Consider the following 12,104-nt stretch of genomic DNA (forward strand, 5'->3'; position numbering starts at 1 on the left):
TGAAGACCATTTAATGCTATGAAGCCATATACCCACTGGGAAACCCTCTGGATTCATCCGAGCCATTCTGGAAGCCACAAAAATATTTTTCTATTTTTCACGGGAACCTATGGGTGCCTTGTACATGGTAGACATTGACGAATATGGAACTGAACCAACATCTTGAAGACAATATAATGTAGCAGAGAAAGGAAAGCACCTGCCCGGGAAGAAACCTCAAACCTTGCGGAATGTAATGATCTACCTCTTCGCTGCTGTTCTTGGGCTACTGAGCACAGCTGGAGGAAAGCCTCCTAGTGAATTGGTTGTTCCTCCTATAATCTCTTGGGCTCGGGCATCATCACGCCCTCCCCCCTCCTGAATTTCTCTAAGGAGCTGTTTTTCGATTTTCCACTTTCTTCAAATCATCCATCCTCTACTTTCCTAAGAGAAAACAGAAGCCGTTTGATGAAAATTCTAGTAAATCTGCCACTAAAACTTTGAATATTTTTAAAGAATGCTTTCCATTACATACATTATAAAACCTAACTCAGCTAACTGAATTAGTAAGCTAATTTTATCAGCTCACATCTCAACAAGTGTTGAAGCAGGGCCTGTGAGTTTGGTTTTTCAGCAGCTCAATGATGTTGTCAAGGGCCCAGGGTTTTTTTCCATCTCTCCTCTGTACTATGTCAGCTTGTCGACAGGCTAGTTCCAGGCACTACATCCCCATGCAGCAACATTTAGTGGAAGAAAAATTGTTCCCAGAAACATTACCAAGCCCCATAGCAAATTTCTCTTCCTATCTACTTGACCAGAACTACATCATACGCCCACCCCTAAATCAACCCCTGGCAAGAGGAATATTTCCATGTTTAGCTTCTTCTAGACTAAACCAAGCATCAGGTTCTCTTTCTTAAGAGGCTGGAAACTGAAAATTGGAGGATGGACTTACCCCCACATCCATCCCTCCTTTCCTAACAGTTTCACTCACTGCTCTTTCCCTGCACATGGTGCAAAGCTTGATTAATATGCGTTGAGTCAATAAGTGAAGCTTGGCTCCTTGTCTTGGCCCTGCCACTAACCAGCCATGTTAAAATAGTGAAAGAACTTCTTGGACCTCTGTTTCCTCTTCTGCAAAAGGAGGGATTTAGTATAGCTTAAGGCCAACTATTACTGGCTCCATCTCCACTACTTCCTAGTGAATGCAAAAGGTTCCCATACCTTAGGAGTACCCAGCCTGCCCAGAGAGTGGCTGTGACTCCTTGTGGAAATTGTCAACAATGACAGCTACTGATGACAAGAGGTGTAGTAGCCACCTTTGTCAAAGCCCAGCCATGGTTCAGCAGGCAGAAGTCCGCATGCCTTCAAACCAGCTTTAGTTTCCCCTCAAGGCAGCAAACAAGGCAATTTCTTCCTAGGAATGCTGCCTGGCCGTGTCCATCCTGCCCAGGGAAACTTCGCAGGCCTTGCCTCTTCTCAGGGTGAGGCAGTTGAGAGTTTATCACCATAAGCCATTGTTTTCACAGCAGTGAGAGCTCTGGACTTTCCCAGGAATTCCACTGGAATGTAAACAGTCTTCAGATCCCAGGCAGAAACCAGCGGATATCCTGAGCTGTCCAAAGTCCCATGTTGGATCCCAAAGATTTGATTTCTTCTTTTTTTAATCTTAAAATGTATTTTTGCTCATCAGATAGATTTCTTTTTCTATCTCTAAATATTTAACACACCTGATATCAGTTAATATTAATGATCTGAAATGAAAGAATAAATCAACCGAATAATAATTCTGTAATGAAGGTGTCGTGCAAACAAATCTCCATGTTTCTGAACTGTATTAACTGTTAGAAACACAAGCTCATCAAATGTCCACCTTTTCATTGTCTCAGCCGGGTATGGTGGCTCACGCCTGCAATCCCAGCACTTTGGGAGGCTGAGGCGGGTGGATCAACTGAGATTGGGAGTTTGAGACCAGCCTGACCAACATGGAGAAACCCGGTCTCTACTAAAAATACAAAATTAGCTGGGTGTGGTGGCACATGCCTGTAATCTCAGCTACTCGAGAGGCTGAGGCAGGAGTTTCACTTGAATCTGGGAGGCGGAGGTTGCGGTGAACTGAGATCGCGCCATTGCACTCCAGCCTGGGCAACAAGAGCAAAACTCTGTCTCAAAAAAAAAAAAAAAGAGAATTACAATTCTGAATTGTTGTGGTTGTCGTTGTTTAATGAAATACAAATTCCTCTCCTTCCTATACCAAAGCGCTCTGCCATCCAGCACAGCCTTCAAGCAGGGGACTTCAGAAGGATAGTCCACAGGAAGCCTGGGACTAAAAACTTGATGTTATTCAACTTGTGTGTTGATGATGACTGTAGGGCTAATGTTTTTCTGATTCTGTCTCTTAGATTCTCTCTGGACTATTTCATGGCTCAGGAAACACACCCCCCTTCCCCACTTCCTGAGTGTATGGGATGGCCACATATACTGAAGCTCAATCTTATGAAAAGAGCACTTCAGAGGCAGGAGGATCTGGATTTGAATCCTGGCTTTATCCTGGGCTGAACAGGACCAGTTCTGCTTTCTGCCCTGGGGCAAGTTTCCCAACATCGCTGAGCATCTGTTTCCTTTACTATAAAATGAGGACAATGATACCACGTGGGATTGTTGAGAAGATAAAAAGAGAAAGCACTTGAAAAGCTTCTAAACATAACCTTTCACAAAGCAATTCAATAACTGTTAGCTCCCTTCTCTCCTCTTTGCAGCTGCTGTTTCCTGGAGTTACAAACGTTTCTAGGTGAGCTCATGTGAGACCATCTGAAACATTCCAAGAAGTAGTCCAGATGTAAAGACAGCTTTATCCTTGGCCACGTGCAGCCTTACTAGAATGGCCCATCCTGGTAGAGAATCATGTGGCCCCTTAGACAACTATGACACCAGGAATTGGATGAAACAAAGTTCCAGCTACAGGATGAGGATATATAGATAAATGTTGATGACATATTTCTTTCCTTTTTTGGTTTCCTTTTCCCTTGAAAATGCTTTCAGATCTCTGAGACATCCCGTTGTCATCTTCCTCTTTTAAAACCCTTCATGTGCTCTTTTCTATGAAGGGCTGGTTGGCAGCTGCTGAGGCCCCAGACTGGAAGGAACTCACCGGCTCATGGCTCACCAACCCCTAACTACATCTGGGCAGGCAAGGAGGGAGGCTGCAATTTCATTCACTTCTTTAGATGGATGTTTTCACATCTTCAGAAGCCTCTGTTAAAATGGAAATGTGGAAACTGAGTAGTGTGGTCAAACTGGTATACCAGGACATTTTGGTGGTGACTCGAGTCTGATGAAGCTTTTCTAGTAACTTGTGCCTTCCATTTCCTAGGAACAAGAGTGAGTGAGGGCTAAGGACACAAAACAGCAGCAGTGTCAGCCCCACTCCTATAATATTCTAAAAACTTGTCCTTAGATCTTGATATTCTTCTTTCAGGCAGAGGGCTTAAGAATATTAGAGAAATAATATCCTGATACTTTTGCATTTTAAGGTAAGCCACAACCAGAAAGAACAATGGGAGGCCCAGAAGCCCACCTCCAACCACTCCAACCAGATACACCAAGGACTCTGGCTCAGACCAGATACAGCCACCTTGGTGATCCAGAGAGGACTCCTACTGGGTGCAGTGGCTCAAGCCTGTAATCCCACCACTTTGAGAAGCCAAGGTGGGAGGATTGCTTGAAGCCAGGAGTTCAAGACCAGCCTGGGAAACATAGCGAGACCCCATTTCTACAAAAGAAGAAAAGAGAGAGAGAGTGAGAGAGGTCTCCTGTCAGGAATCATGCTCAAGTTCTGATTCAATTTCAATGAGAGATAAGGGAGTAAACAGCAGGAAGGAGGGAGACTCCAGAAAACCCCAAGACTGCATTGTTGGGCTGTCATTGTTCATGGGAATTACTCACCCATGGGTCTCCATCTGGTTTCACCCACAGGTCTGTGCACCATGTCTTGCTCTCTAGGAACCAGAACATCTCTATGGTTCTTTGGATACAAGTACTCTATTTCAGTGGCTCTTAGATTTTTGTTTATTTTTAAGAAGGGATACTGGTGGTGAATTGCCTTAAGATTACTAAAATAAAAGCATTAAGAAACTCCCCAAAACTCCAAATACATCTGGAGTCATTCTTTCTTAATAGGGACGATATTTTATTACCAAAAATGGTAGACGGGTTAGAAGGGCCTAAGTCTCAGGATAAAGGATAGTTCATTGCATTTAACTAATTCACATTCAGAAAAATATTTTTCAAATTGATCTTATTTTTCTCATTTTGCCATGAATTGATAAAGCTTTATCACAAATTAGAACAGAGAATAAGGAGGTCTGTGTTTAAATCCAGGCCCTGATGCTATTTACATCCCCTAGGCAAAGCAATTATTCTCTCTGACTTTTATTTTGTTATTTCCTAAAGGAAAGAATTGTATTAGTTGATTTCTTAAGCAGCTCTCACTTTCTTTGAGCTCCTATTTCTCTGATTGTAATGTGGAAAACTGAGCTCTGTTTCATACATAACCACACCCTTCATCTAACATTTTATAACAAATATGGTTTCCCTGATTTCTCCATTTGCAGCCCAGATAACAACTCTCTTCCTAGGATTAGTGAAAGCTTGTAATATCATACAAAACCCAGTAATTTTCCCACTAATCTGGGAGTTTCCCAGAATTATCTGCCAAAGGTTATTTTGGCACCTAACAACTTTTTTTACTTTTCCGTCATCAGTATTATCATCAACAAAAAATATTTCTTAAGTTAACAAGGAAAACACTGAATACAGAGAATAAAGACATAATCATAGAATAGGTAAAAGTTCAGACAGTCTGTTAGAGAGCAGTACTTTTCTCATATCTTAACCACATCAAGGGCCTGGGACAGGGATGAAGGTGACTGGAGCGGCAGCTTTGAGGGTCACATACTGATGTCGTTAGTGGAAAGAGAAGCCAGCACCCCCCTTCTCATCAATCCAAAACCATTATAGAAAAAAAACAGGATTACATAAGAAGTTGGACTAAGGGGAGGGCAGGAGAAGTGAGACTTTATGGGGCCAGATGTCAAGGACATGTCACAAAAGAGAGCCATACCTTAGACCAGTGCCGCGACTGGCTCCCAGAGACATTTAGTCATGTCTGGAAACATCTTCGATTATCACATCTGTGAAGGAGTGCTATTGACATCTAGAGAGTAGAAGCCAGAGGTGCTGCCAAACATCCCAGAAAACACAGTCGCCCTATAAACACAGGGCAGCCCCCGCAATGAAGAATTATCCAGCCCAAAATGTCAATGGTGTTGAAGTTGAAAAATCCTGCATTGGAGTAAACTTGAGAGTGATCATGAGACTAAGAGCAAGAGAACATTTGACATCGGTGTGATAAATAAGGAAAGGGATATCTTTGAGGCAGAGAAGAGGAGAGTGAGGAAGTACATTCCTTACTGAAATCTGGACACCTCCCATCCTTTACTGAGGCTCTAGAATCAGTCCTAAGAAGTACAGAAGATCTAGCCTCCAGGCCGGGCCTGTTGTCCTGATAGCAGAAGCAGTGAGTGGGGATGAAAAGCAGAGGGACTACTGCTCTCCCTCATCAGTGCATTTACCATGGAAAACTGCTGGTGTGAAGATGGCTAAGACCACACTGAATGAGAAGGAATGAGAGCAAGTGACGTGACGGCCAAGTCATTCAGACCCAGAGCAAAGCATGGTGAGCAAAGTGGATCTGCTCCCTCAAGAGGTGCAAACCTAACTCCTGGACTTTCCCCAGCTCAGAGCAGCTGCCCTGTTAGAACAGGGCCACACCATTGCCGGGGTTTGGCACACAAAAATCCCTCACCTTAAGTGCTCTGAGTTACTAAATAATCCCAGGGTTATTAGGTAGTCCCAAGGGAATCCCATAGTTTAAAATTATGGGCTCCTGAAGGTCCTGTTTGGTCCCTAAAGTCTTACTAAGATTCATTATTTCCTTAATCAATATTTATTGAATACCTATTACTTGCCAGGTCTGTCCAGCAGGTGAGAAAACAATTGGAAGCAGAAACAGACATAGTCCTCTCATGCCTAGCACTTAGAGTCTTTCAGGAAAAATAGTAAGTAAGCAAATCATCACGCAAGTATCATAGCTGAAATGCATGCTCTGAAGGCATGAGGGAGTATCATGGGGTGTCTGTTAGCCATGGGGGAACGGGGCAGCCTTTCCATGAAAATGAGGCCAGGAAGGCCTTTTAACTAAGGGGGATTTACTGGCAAAAAGACAGTGAATTTACATTCTTGACTCTGTATCCAAGTGAGGTTGTAGGTTCAGGTGCAGTGACCCTCTGACGGGACTGAGAGAAGTTGCTAAGTCCCCCCGAAACAACCCCATATTCTGTCTTTTCAATCTCAGTGGAGGCCAACTAAATTTTCCAGTACTCGGGCCAAAAGTCTTGGGTCTTCCTTTACTCTGCTCTTTCTCACATCTCACAATGAATGAATCTCTACTTAAATTTTGCTGGTTCTATGTTAAGATTGTATGCAGAATCTGGCCATTTCTCATCAACTCCACTATGCCCTCAGTGCAAGCCACCAGCACCCCTCCTCTGGCTGCCTTCAGCAGCCTCCTAACTGATCTCCTGGCTCCAGTCCTTGCTCCCTAGTCTATTCTGAAAGTAGCAGCTAGCATAATTCTTGCTCCCTACAGTCTATTATGAAAATAGCAGCTAGCATAATTCTTTTAAAATAAATGTCAGATCACATTGCTTGTTTGTTCAAAACCTTCCAATGATTCCCCATTGCACTCAAGAGTAAAAGCCAAAGTCCTCCCTGAAACCCACAAGGCAATTCACAATCCACCTTCCCTGAATTATGTTCTAGGCCCCACCTACCTCCTTGCCTCTAGCACACTGGACTCCTCTATTATTCCAGACACACTCCTTCCTCAGGCTCTTTGCATGGGCTGCTTGCTCCCCTCGCCTGGAGTGCTCCTCTTTCCCATGGCCACATGGCTCCCTCCTTCATGAACTGCAAGTCTCTGCTCAGATGCCAACTTCTCCATGAAGTGTGCCCTGACTATCCAACTCAAAATTACAACCTACCCCTCTGCATACATTCCCCACTGCCATTCCCTGCAGCCTGTTTTTCCATAGCACTTATTACTATTTCCCATCCTCTCTATATAACAGACTTAATTAGTTTATTCATTGTTTATCTCCCCCCATTAGAATTGTATGCTCTTAGAGGCAGAGATTTTAGTCTGCTTTGTTCACTGATATATTTGAGCATCCAGTAGAGTGCTTGGCATATACATGTACACAGCATAGATAGATAGATAGATAGATAGATAGGTAGATAGATAGATAGATAGATAATAGGTAGATGATAGATAGATGATAGATAATAGATAATAGATAGATAGATAGAGAAATAGATAGATATGAAAAAACCATGGCTATTCATTCTATTGCTATGTAGATTTAGAAATTAATATTTTAAATACATCTTACAATTTTACAATAGTGAACACAATTAGATTGCATTGCAGTTCATAAAAATAATCATTTTTTTCAGTATAAGCTTCTTTTTCTTTTTTTTGAACCAATGTCTTGCTCTACTGTCCAGGCTGGAGTGCAGTGGTGCGATCACAGTTCACTGCAGCCTTGACCTTCTGGGCTATGGCCATCCATCTGCTTCAACCTCCTGAGTAGCTGGGACTAAAAGTGTGCACCACCACACCCAGCTATGTTTTTGATTTTTGTAGAGGCGAGGTTTTACCTTGTTGCCCATATCTCAAACTCCTGAGCTCAAGCAATTCTCCCACCTTGGCCTCCCAAAATGTTGGTATTACAGGCTTGAGCCACTTTGCTCAGCCTAGACATTTTAAATATAGAATTTCATTAATTTGATTGAAGTATGTCTTCATTTTTATTTTTACTTTTTTAAATTTTTTCATGGCAAAGATGCCATAGCATTTTATTACCATTACAAAAGTCAACCAATGATATTTTCGTTGAAATATCTGCACCGAATGATGATTCAACATATGAGGCAAAGAGGAAGGTTTTTGGAGAAGGCATTTAAGGTAGAACATTAGCAAATCTTACCGGTTGGCTAAAACAAAAATGAGCTCATTCAACCTGGCTGGAGGCCTGTTAGGGCTGTTCCTTCTCACTGTGGCCTGATTAAAAACCAGTGACATTAAGAAAGCATCACATTTCCCAAGTCTGAGGGTGCCCCAGTCAGGTGGTGCTGTTCTCAAAAGCCCTGTGTTCCTAAACACATCCATCCTCACAAGATCAGTTTCCCCAAGTGCTAGTTCCAAAAATAAGCTCAGGGCTGGCAGAAATTGTTCAGGAAGCTTCTTGAAGGCCCTCCCTTATTTCTCAGTCTGACTTTCAGCTTGTCCCAGCTACTGTAAGTAGCTTCAGCTTCCCAACGTCACTAGCAACTTCTTCTTTTGCTAATATCCTTGGTTTTCCATGGCACTGGTTGTGACTGTCTTTTATACTAGTGGTCCCCCAATTAACTGCACCTCCACTTCATACCCTTTTCTTGAATGTGAGCTGGGCTTGTGACTTGTTTAGTAAGTAGAGGGCATACTCCAGCTCTCTTCTGATTAGAAAAAATCATCATCATTATCATAATCAACAGAGGGCAGTAGAAGGGATGCTGCGACAATTCTGGACTTAAGTCTTCAGAAGGCCTGGCCACTTCTGCTTTCAAGCTCTTGGCATGTGAGAGGTCTAGCTACCCTGCCAGCCAGCCACTGAAAGAGACAACACAGAGAAGGAGAGACTCAGGACTTCAGCCAGAGAGAGAAGCCCAGCCATCCCAGTCTCTATGCTGACCTGCTAACCACGTGAGTGGCCACCTGCAGTCTAGCAGAAGAACAGCCCAGCTGAGCTCAGCTCAGATTGAAGAACAGTTGGGGGTGGGGTTGTTTTAAGCCACTAAAGTTTTGGGGTAAGTTTGTCAGGAACATTTGACAACCCAAAACACTGGTCATTCATAGATGCCTTTTTTCTAAGTACAAGACAATTACTCAAATGCAAAGAAAATATGGCAAGTGTTTTCCTACCACAATCGTCTCAGTCAACAGCTGAACTATAACTGGTCATCGGCTGAAAAAAAAAAAAAGCCATATTTTTTATCTTAATTCATAAATATCCATGATTCTTTTTCTATGACTCTTTAATGCCAATGCAAAGGTAGACCAGTCAGCTTCTGACAGTCTCAAGCACTGGCGTAATTCTCATTGAGCCAAACATAGAAGCCGTCAAAATGAATTATCCACTACTGGATACATGATGGTAAATGAGATTGTTCTCACCCTTCTAGGATGTTGTTACTTAATTTTCCCAAACCATTTCTTCTTATCATCCCCCATGATGAGAAAAAAAATTAAGCTGGTTAGGGTTATAAAAAGAAAAAAAAAGCCTATAACTAGAATTTAAATCCCCATAATCTGCAAGATACAGCACACCATTTAACTGCTTCCTCAATTTAAAACAAAATTCCATGAAATATAACATTGTCTGCATTGTAGAGATGATTTCTCCTTATCTGAGGAAATGAGTAATTGGGAAGGAGGTATTGCTGAGTTAAAATACAGTGGCCTTTAAATGGTTTCAAATTTTGCTTATCAAAATGTAGTCAACCAAAATGCAAGCCTTCCAAATCCAAATTCTGTCTTCACATAAACTTTCTTGTGTCTGTTCTTGATCTTTTTAGGGAGAGGGTGAAAGTCCACATCTGTGGACTTTCTGTGCTGAAGTTTTGGCAGGTTTTCTCATGTGAAACTTTTCTGTTGCATCAGGCCCACGTTTTCATAGACTCCAGCATTGTCTTCTCTCATTTCTGCACAGGATGGCGCTGGAGTGCAAGGCGGGAGGGGGCTCTGGGCTCCATTCGTCTGGTCCACTAGAGAATATTTAATATTCGTATATTCGTGCCCTTTCCTCTTGCTTTTCTGCTCTTCTTCAATCCTGTGCTGTAGTGTTTCAATATAATGATGGACTGCCATATAGATAAATCAGTACTGTGCTTCTGTCTGGGCCATCCCTGACCTCTGAAACTGCACTGTGTGGATGGTTTTGAGAAGGTCAATGTTGCAGTTAATACCTTTCTCTCTGATGATGTCAATAAGACTATTAATCACAATGAACGTCCCTGTATGGCCAATTCCAACACTGCAGTGGACCACAACCGGCCCTGCATCCATGATGTTCTCCTGCTTGTGGTGCACCTCCTCCAGGAAGTCCAGCATGCCCCTGGGGTCACTGGTCACTCCGTGGTCCGGTCAGGCCCAAAAGTGGTATTGCCAGACCATTCTTTCCATATTCCCCTGGAGTAGAGCTTGTCCAACCTTTGAAAATTTAAGTTCTTTTAGCATATAGTCATGAGCAGCACTTTCTTTGATGTTCCTAACACACATGACCCCATATTCTTGTAAAGCATCCTCTTCAGACCAGTATTTGACACATTTACTCTTTCTTCTCTCCATTTCTTTCATTGTCATGACAATCACTTGGGAGTTTTCTTGGAACACCATCCAGCAAAAGTCATTCACCATGTTTTGCAGGCAGCCTTGTGTGGCAATGCAACTCTTTTTGGGCTTCGAATTGTTGCACTTGGTTTCAAATTCAGGTGTGATGGTATTTGCACTGATGTAATCTGAAATAGGCTCACTGGGACCACCATCGTGTAGTACAACCCTGGTATAATCAAAGGGCGGGATGTTTTTATATCTATTTTTGTTTTTGTTTTCTTGCCTTTGACCCTCTTTTCGGCTGTAGAGAAGTTTGCACTCCTGTGGTTGTAGTGTCTCAAATTCTTCCCAAAAGCCTTGTTGGACTTTGTCTGTGGTCTCAGCTAATTTGCTTAGTTCTCAAACTCTGCTTTCTATTTCAGCAGCATTTATACGAGTCGTGTTAAGGGGCTGCTTGAGTCGTAGTACTGTACCCAATGTTTCCAGCATAGGATTCTTCTTGTAATGTTCCACAAGATCCGTCAAAGAATCAAACCGTTCTCCTCCACCAACGTCATATTTCAGTTCCTGACAGCAAATCATGACATGGGTCACTTTAGACTTGCTGGCATTTCTCTCCCTTTTGTCATCACTGGTGCGCACAGAGAGAACAAAATCTCCAGGGTGGCTCTGGCTCTCTTGTATAAGAAAGCTACCACATTTTCCTTTTTCAATTAATTTCTCTGCTTCTTTCCCAAAGAGGTGTCCGTGAAACCATCTTTCAGAGGTAGGATCTGCACAGTTCAGAGGATATTTAAGCTCAATAACATCTCCATTCTTCTAATTGCCTGTGATGTTCCATGTAATACTGGACCAACTCAGCCAAAGTGGCAAACTTTTCCCCCCAATACGGATCCCAGTAATCACGTGTTCTGAATCTTGATGTGGGTGACAGCTCCATTTCTTCTAACGGAACATGTGACGTCTCCAGGGGTACTTTTACTAGGCCTTGCCAAAAAACTGCCATCAACTCCTCTTGTCAACAATAGGTTTTATCTGCCTCCACACCACTGATATTTGGGTGAAACCATTGTCTCCAAGCCTCAGTTTCCTCCTTTCTTTTCTTTCTATAAGATAAAGATAGTAGGCTGGGTGCAGTGGCTCCCAACACTTTGGGAGGCTGCGGCAGGAGGATCGCTTGAGTCCAAAAGTTCGAGGCCAGCCTGGGCAAAAAAGCCAGACTTCATTTCTACAAAAAATACAAAAAACTAACCGGGAGTGGAGGCTGCGGTGGGAGGATCACTTGAGCCCAGGAAGTCAAGGCTGCAATGAGTCATGGTCACGCCGCTGCACTCCAGGCTCCTTTATTTTTATTTTTAATGAACAGGGATCTTTTTAAAATGGAAGTGGTTGGTCCTTGATGTCTGGCTTCCCTTGCTAATAAACAAACCCAGAGAACTATTTGCAATGGTGTAGCATTTAGAATCAACAGGCTTCAAAACAGAGAGGGTCTATTCTGTTTTGTTTTGAAGTCACCCTTTGCACAAAACATATGGTAATCTCGGGCAGCCCATGAAGCAATCGGCACGATCTGAAGGATGAGAACAGTGTGTTCTTTGAAATCCCTCTGACAAGCAGACAGTCCCTCCTTCCC

At 42.8% G+C, this 12,104-nt stretch overlaps 1 pseudogene; it reads right to left on the reverse strand.

The window, feature by feature from the left end:
* Positions 1-8,686: 8,686 nt before the first annotated feature.
* Positions 8,687-11,654, reverse strand: LOC100452578 (tyrosine-protein phosphatase non-receptor type 11-like; annotated as a pseudogene).
* Between the last annotated feature and the right edge of the window lie 450 nt (positions 11,655-12,104).

This window comes from Pongo abelii, chromosome 5, assembly GCF_028885655.2.
Source record: "Pongo abelii isolate AG06213 chromosome 5, NHGRI_mPonAbe1-v2.0_pri, whole genome shotgun sequence".
Lineage (NCBI taxonomy): Eukaryota > Metazoa > Chordata > Mammalia > Primates > Hominidae > Pongo > Pongo abelii.